Below are 7,506 nucleotides of genomic sequence, written 5' to 3' on the forward strand. Positions count from 1 at the left end.
AAGAGTGATAAAGCATGAAGGGTGATGCCGTGCACATTTCTATTATTGATTGCATGGTGAGGATTGAGAGTAAAAGCACAATTTATAAATTTCTTTAATTAAATTTGAAATTTTTTGTATCCAATTAGTTTTCCAATATATATGTGTATTAGAGAGTTTAATTGTTTGTAGGTACAATAAAACTAGTTATTATGAATTTTAATAATACATTAGCTTTTTTTAAAATTTAATTGATAAAATATTAATATCTTTTGAGATTTTAAATTTAAATATTTTATTTTCTTTTATTACATAAAAAGTTTGGAAAATAACTATTTTTATAATTTTGTATTAGCAGTCAAACAAGATCTAAAAGTAAAATAATATTACTAAGTGTATAATAATCATTTCGTTGAAGGATATGTAGACAAATAATATTATTATAGAGAGGTTTGACTATAATTAAAAAATTTGGATGACATATTTTGTTGGTTATTTAATAAAATTTTAAATATAATAAATTGGCAACAATACATTTTTATAGTTGCCAAAATGTCTGGTATTGTTGGTGAAACACTTGATTTTCTCTACAACTAATTACGAATATTCAGGGGCTACCGTGACTATATATATTAGATAATTTACTAAAAATTTATAAATATTTGATGGTAAAATTAATTATAATCATAAATTTACTTAAGGTAGTTGTAGGAACTCATAAACTTATATATTGAAGAAAAAAATTAGTACCTAATTTTTGGCGTAAATTTTTTTGTTTCTTTTCAACTTCCGCCAAAAAGCAAACGCGGCAAAAAGCAAAAATTTCCTCATTTATTTTTCACTTTGGCTCTAGGTTTTCTCTTTTCAATTAGACAGTTACAATTGAAATCTTTGTTTGGTATCTCTCTTCGTTAAGCATGTTCCCACCTCAAAATTTAGATTACATCTGAAGGTTAATTTATCTCCTCTTTTGTTACTGTATTTACATTGAAGAACGATTTTAGGAATTCAAACAATCACTCAAATTCTTTACAGTCTTATTTATTTAGGGGGTTTTGTTCTTCTTTTTGTGTTTTTGAGCAGATTTTAATCATCCAAAGTCCATCGAAGATATGTATAAAGCAGCTACGCCTACTTTCTACTCCAAGGTTTGTGTTAGGGTTTCTCTTATTGCTCCAAATCATTGTCTTTCTATTCAGTAAGTAAGTAATTTTAATTTGTGATAACCATCTTGCTTTTGAGAAAATGAGGAATAGGGTAAACACGAATCAAGAGTTTATGCTAATTTTAAGAATTTCTCTGTTATGCTCTTTTGTGAATAGGACAAATGATTTGCTTTGCTAGTTTCCACTTTCCAGAATTCTTCTATCGTATTGATATGGTTAGTGGGTAAGTTCAAGAAATCTTTATTCTTTCTTTAGCTCTTCCTGAATTTCTTTTTGGTATTTTCTTGTTAAGCATATGATTTGTCAAGATGGGTATTGGGTAGTTGAATATATTTGAAGTATAACCTTTCAGTTTTTCAAAATAAAGTTTACTTTCAACATTTTCTAACTTTATTTAGTGTATTTTGGTAGTTTATGTTGGAACTTGCAATGCATATTCAGATTAAAAATATGAGGAAAACAAAATTATCTTGTGTAACTTATTATAATTGCAGAACATGTTCATAGTTTTATTTTATACTTTGCCAATTACTAGGTACTAGTCATCCATATTAGAAAAGTTAGAACTATAATAGTTATACCTGCGGTAACTTTTCTAGTAAGCTTAGAATCAGGTATCCTATAAGCCAGAGTTGAATTGCCATCGATTTTCCTTTGATAGCCCCCTCTATAAGCTTAGTAGTCCAGCTATAGATTACAATTGAAAGTTAACACCAATCACCAATTCATATCAGGATTATTTTTAGAAGAAAAAGACAATATTTTGAGAAAATCTCATTCTTGAGATCCTTAGGCACTGTTCGGAGGAGGTTTAGCAGCAGTTGTTATCACACTTTTGCTCTACAAGCTCATCGCCACCATTGGATTATCTCTTAATCATCAAGTGCTTTTAGATGAATCTTTTCGGATTGTATCTCTGTTTTCTTGAAAAATGCTATTTTTATTCTTCCATTTTTCTGTTTTTAATTGCATAATGCATAAAATAGGGTATAAATGCAAAAGATTGATTTGGAAGTGACTAATTCTTATTAATGTTTTAAGTCCTCTTTTTCGCTAAATTTTATTGTATTTTGCATCATTAGTTACAGTCATTGAAATAGTTGCTTCCAATTTAGTCTCTTAGAAAGTGAAGGTGAACAAAATATAACAAGTCCAAGAGCCCCTCACAATTTTTGTTTCACTTTAATGTTTGTGGACTTATACTCTAGTTATGTGATTTATATGCAATAATAATCTACGATCGACTGTAGTTACATTTGTAATGAAGAAAAAGTATAGTCATTGTGTGTAAGATGCTTGGAAGTAGGGACAAGAAAACCATTATCGGCTCCATTTTGGTGCTCAACTGAAATATATAGTAGGTATTACTATCAGCTTCCTACTGTTCTTGATTTTTATATTCTAATCATTCTGTTTTTCTTGTTATTATCAGCTCCAATAAATGGATTTTATTGTTCAACATTGGAGGTCAACTGCCACCTAGTTTTTCCAACTCTCAAATCAATCAGGTAAATTTACTACAAGTTACTATTCTATAGAGTATTATTTTTAATTTGATATAGTATCCATGGTTGAAGGATTGATTTGATTTTTTATATAAAAAATTACCAATAATTGCTAACCATATATAGTTGCTATTATAAGTTGAAGAGGAGGTATGAAAATAGGACTGCTAAATATTTTAAGTGCCTTTAAAACTGAGAACTGGTGTAAGGAATTAACAGAGTACTTCTACTTTTTCTTTCTCCTAATTTGGAAAGCTAGATGTGTTCATGTCTTCTTGACCTTTGGATTTATGGAAATAATTTAGCTATTTTGACTTAGAACGAAAAAGGAAAAAACGATGAAACCCAACTAAAACTACACTTATTGCATCTTAATTGACAGGTTCTTTGCGGTTTGCTTTTTTAATGTTTGGATACAAAGAATAGAGTTGGTAAATTACTGAAACTATAATGACAGTGAATCCTTGGGACAATAAATGTGAATTATAATGTTAGTATTAACATTGCAGACAACAACATCCACTAACGAGCATAACATTTTAATAGTGAATGTGTAAATGAGTCAGTAAAGAAGACTTGGATTTTCACAAGCTATTTGCCTACTAGCTTCTTGATAATAAGGACCTTCTGGCTACTTCATCTGTGTTATTGCCTAATCACAGCTGTTTGTTATACAAGTGGGTGCCTTGTTTCTATAATCTTTTAAAGGATTGCTTTGATTTTATTTTCTGAAATTTCTATCTTTTTTTTTTTTGTCAGTGAAATGAATGAATGAGGATATAAAAAATAACTACATATAATTGCTCGTTCAATTCACGGCAGGTTTGATTCTAATGTGAGAAAGCCTACATAGTTAACCTTACATTTTGATAGTTAGTAATTACGTATATATGAACAGAGTTTATGTTGTCACATAGATTAGTTTGTGGATGTAAATTTTGTGTTGATATACTAGGAATCGGTGAACTTTCACTTATGTTAAAGCTGTAATGATAAAGTTGAGTTGTAATTTAGAAATTACTACTAATATATATGCTCCATATTTTTTTTGCATTTTAATATCTATATTAGTATATATGTTAAATAATATTTTGAATTGACTTTTTTTATAAATAGGTGCAGATTCACTTGGAATCAAGGAAGGTTGTGGACAAGTTAGAATAAGGGTATTGAGAAATAAAGAACTCTTCGGGAGAAAAAGTGATATTAGAGATCCTAGTTGGTAAATGGAGGTCAATCAAGGCAATTCCATCAACAGAACGAACTGGGAATAACTGCTTAAAATTTTTGTTCGCTTCCAAACAAGTGGAAAGAACTCACGAGAAAGGAGAAAGATACAATACTGATTAGATTACATTGTATTTTTTTTAGACAATTATATTTTTATTGAAGGATATTAGTTTGTCATAAATGTGACAAATAATAGACTTTTGTCCTAGAATTTTCTTATTAATAATATATAATATTTTCTTTGACAATGAATTTTCTTTGTATATTGTAATTGTCACTAATCATGATGATTTGTAGTAACATTTTTAATTTGTTTTGTCCGTAAAATTAATATTTTTAGTGACGAAATGATAATTTAACTAAGTAATTGTAAACCTTATTTATAAGAGTAGAGTTGTCACTAATTTATACAATTAGGGACAAAGTATCTTTTTGTATATAAAAGGCATTCTTTAGTGACGATATTGTAACTGTTCAACTACGAAATATATATAATTTCATAGACAATTTATGTCGTCACTAACTAAACTAAATAGACAGTGACAAAGCAGTTTTGTCGGCATTAATGACCTTTTCAGTGACGAAAATGCATTATCAACTACGAATTTTTTGTACTTTTTTTGACGAACAAGTTCGTCATAAATTCTATTAATTTAGGGACAAAAAACGATTTCGTAGTTAATATAACTTTATTTAGTGACGAAATACAAAGTTGTCTTTGTATATTATTAGTGACAGTGTTTTAAGGACGAAAGATTGACAATTTTTTTTTTTGTCACCAAAGATTTTTTGTGATGAAATATGAATTAGGTGATAAAATAATTTATCACTAATAATCAAATTTGTTGTAGTGACTCTCGTATCAGCTGTTTGGTGATCCCCAGTTCTATCGGGGCATTATCATTACTTTGCAGTCCTTCGGTATTTTCAAATAGTCAATGTTTTCAGTACTTCATTAGAGGCTTCATAGACTAGAGTAACAGTTAGATAGAGTCTTAGGCTTTTCATGTTAAGCTATGTTGGCTGCAAATATGTTTCAGAATTGTATTAGTATTTCCGCACTTTGATTTATATCATCCAGACTTTTAGTATATCAGCATGTGTTAGTTTATCTTTGGCATTCAGTATGTTATGATATCACATGTTGATTAAGCCAGCCAGTTGGTTCGCTCGATCACATGTAGTCAGGCACCGAGTGTCGTGTTACGTCCAGGCCTAGGTTCGGGGCATGACTTTAGCTATATTATATTAGAAACTTATTTACTTAATGTTTCTATGTTTTGTAATTTTTAATAAGTATCTAAATTTTTCTTACAAATTTTATACAATGCTCCTTAAAAGGCTTCCACCCCATTATGAATGCTTTCAATTAAGGAATTCAATTACATGCTTTCCTTTTTTCCCTCTCCTCTTCTCTTTCCTTTAAAAAAAAAAAAAATCAAAATCCCTTAATCTACGTCCAGAATCTCCATCTTCTCTCTTCCCACCATTGCTGACAGCTTTGTATTGTTAAAAAATCATCAATTCTATCGTTCTTTTGCTGAGAGACTGGACAACACTGAAAATAAAGAAATGTTCAGGAATTGTATGATAGTTGTACGATAACTGTATCATAATTGTATTTGAATTGTATCAGATACATCAATGCCTAAAACATAATTGTATTATATTTGTATCACAATTGTATCTAACTTGTATCTGGTACATTAGTACCTAAAATAACACCTGATACAATACTAATAAATTAATATACAATTATCATATATTTTTGATACAAATTGTAATATTCGTCACGAACTCACAACTGCTCGTAACAATATACAATGAATACACAATTATCATACATTTGTAATACAATTCCTACAATAATTATGATACATATACAATTATAATACAATTGCGATACATTTCTGAAAAATTGTGATACAATAATGCTCTTCATTTTCTTCAAGTTTCAATCACAACTCTACACTAAAAATCTAATATAATCGTATTATAATTATATTAGTAATGTATCGAGTATTATTTTGGGTATTGATGTATCATATATAAGTCACATACAATAAGAAGTTAAGAAAGAAAGAAAACAAGATTCAAAACTTACCCACAACTTGAGTCTATATTCCGAATTTCGTCTGTATTGTATCAATAAGAAATAGAGATTTTAGGTGATTTGAAAACCTTTGGAAAAAAAAAAAAAAGAATCAAAAATTTGGGTGGGGGGTTGAGGCTGGGGTTGGGGGAGGGGGGGATTATAAAAATAAAAGAGAAATTTTAGGCAATTATTAAGAAAGTGAGAAAAAAGAACAGAATCTTATATGTGGGGTAGGGGGATCTTGAATTTTTTTTCTTTTTTATGAGTATATAACTTGTAAATAAAGATATACAAAGTAATTAATAAGGAACCTAAATAAAGGTGGTAAATAGGTTTCTATTATGGTATAGCTAGGTAAAAATCTTTTTTTCTTTGTTTAGTTGTGAGTAAGCATTGATAGGAGTGGCGGGATGATAACGAGTATATAAATTAATAAAGGCCAAAAAATAATAAATGACAAGATAAATAGATATTTATAAAAAAAATAACGATGTAGAGGACGACTGAAAGGAGTTGTCGTCGCGTGTCCTTCCCATGCTCCGTGACAACGGCGGTACCCCAAAACAAATGGGTCAGTCTTCGTCGTGCCAGGATATCCGAATCTGGATGCCACAAAAATTCAGGGAAATCTTTTTGTAAAATTACTACCATAAGAAAGTCGCTCCCTATTTTCTAAACGGGCCATCTACCAACTGTTTGTTGATGGGTTTGGATTTGGACTTATCGAATATGTTCAAAGTCGAACTGAAACTACTTTTATTTTTCATAATAAAAATAAAAGAAAGTGAACCTATTTTTGAATTTACGAATTTTATTTTACCCTTTTGGGAATCCTAATTTTATGCTACATATTATGGACTAATATGCATATCAGGCTGGTATTTATTCTCTCACAAATGGTGAGTAAAGAATAAAGCTTCCTTAATTCAGCTAATTTTAAGCATTATATTTAAAGATATAATCTTTGTTTTTTCATCACTTTTGGATTTGTACTAATAATTATGTGCATTAGGGCGAAATTGTTTCATCATTGTTTGAAACTTTTCAAAACTTTAAGGGTCTAAGTCACAAATAACTAAACATACTGAAATAATTCACTTAAAAAATATTATTTTCAAATATATAAAAAAAACAAAGAAGTAGTACCTTTTAATTAAAGCTGACTTTGGTAATTTATAAATGTTGTAATGTGAAAAGTAGCATATCAAAATATGTGCTAGAGTTTAAATAGAAAACTTCCAATGTTAGGTAAAGATTTTGAAATTATTTTGGAATTGCAAAACAAAAACAAATTATAATGTCCAATACATAGGACAAAGCAGTCCTTTATTTCTAACTAATCATTTGTACTTTCTCTTAACACCAACATTGACTTTTTAAGTTTGTTTATATTCAAAAATTTAGATGATTAGAAAATTATTAGATACTTCAAACGGTCAATTTGGGAGTAATTAAATTAATTTTGGTTAGGATTACATAATTATTGGAACTTGTGGTTCTTCACTAAATCAAATGTGGTTTTTTTTTTTAA

At 28.9% G+C, this 7,506-nt stretch overlaps 1 long non-coding RNA gene across 2 annotated transcripts; it reads left to right on the forward strand.

Moving 5' to 3' along the window:
* Positions 1-793: 793 nt before the first annotated feature.
* Positions 794-4,201, forward strand: LOC107797393 (uncharacterized). Of its 2 annotated transcripts, XR_001650682.2 has the most exons (5): positions 794-931; positions 1,063-1,127; positions 1,302-1,368; positions 2,578-2,653; positions 3,767-4,201. It is a non-coding gene; the product is annotated as an uncharacterized LOC107797393 (long non-coding RNA). The 2 variants fall into 2 exon arrangements; XR_012702365.1 differs by lacking the exon at positions 1,302-1,368 and having other exon boundaries at positions 3,767-3,904.
* The last annotated feature ends 3,305 nt before the right edge of the window (positions 4,202-7,506 follow it).

This window comes from Nicotiana tabacum, chromosome 18, assembly GCF_000715075.1.
Source record: "Nicotiana tabacum cultivar K326 chromosome 18, ASM71507v2, whole genome shotgun sequence".
NCBI lineage: Eukaryota > Viridiplantae > Streptophyta > Magnoliopsida > Solanales > Solanaceae > Nicotiana > Nicotiana tabacum.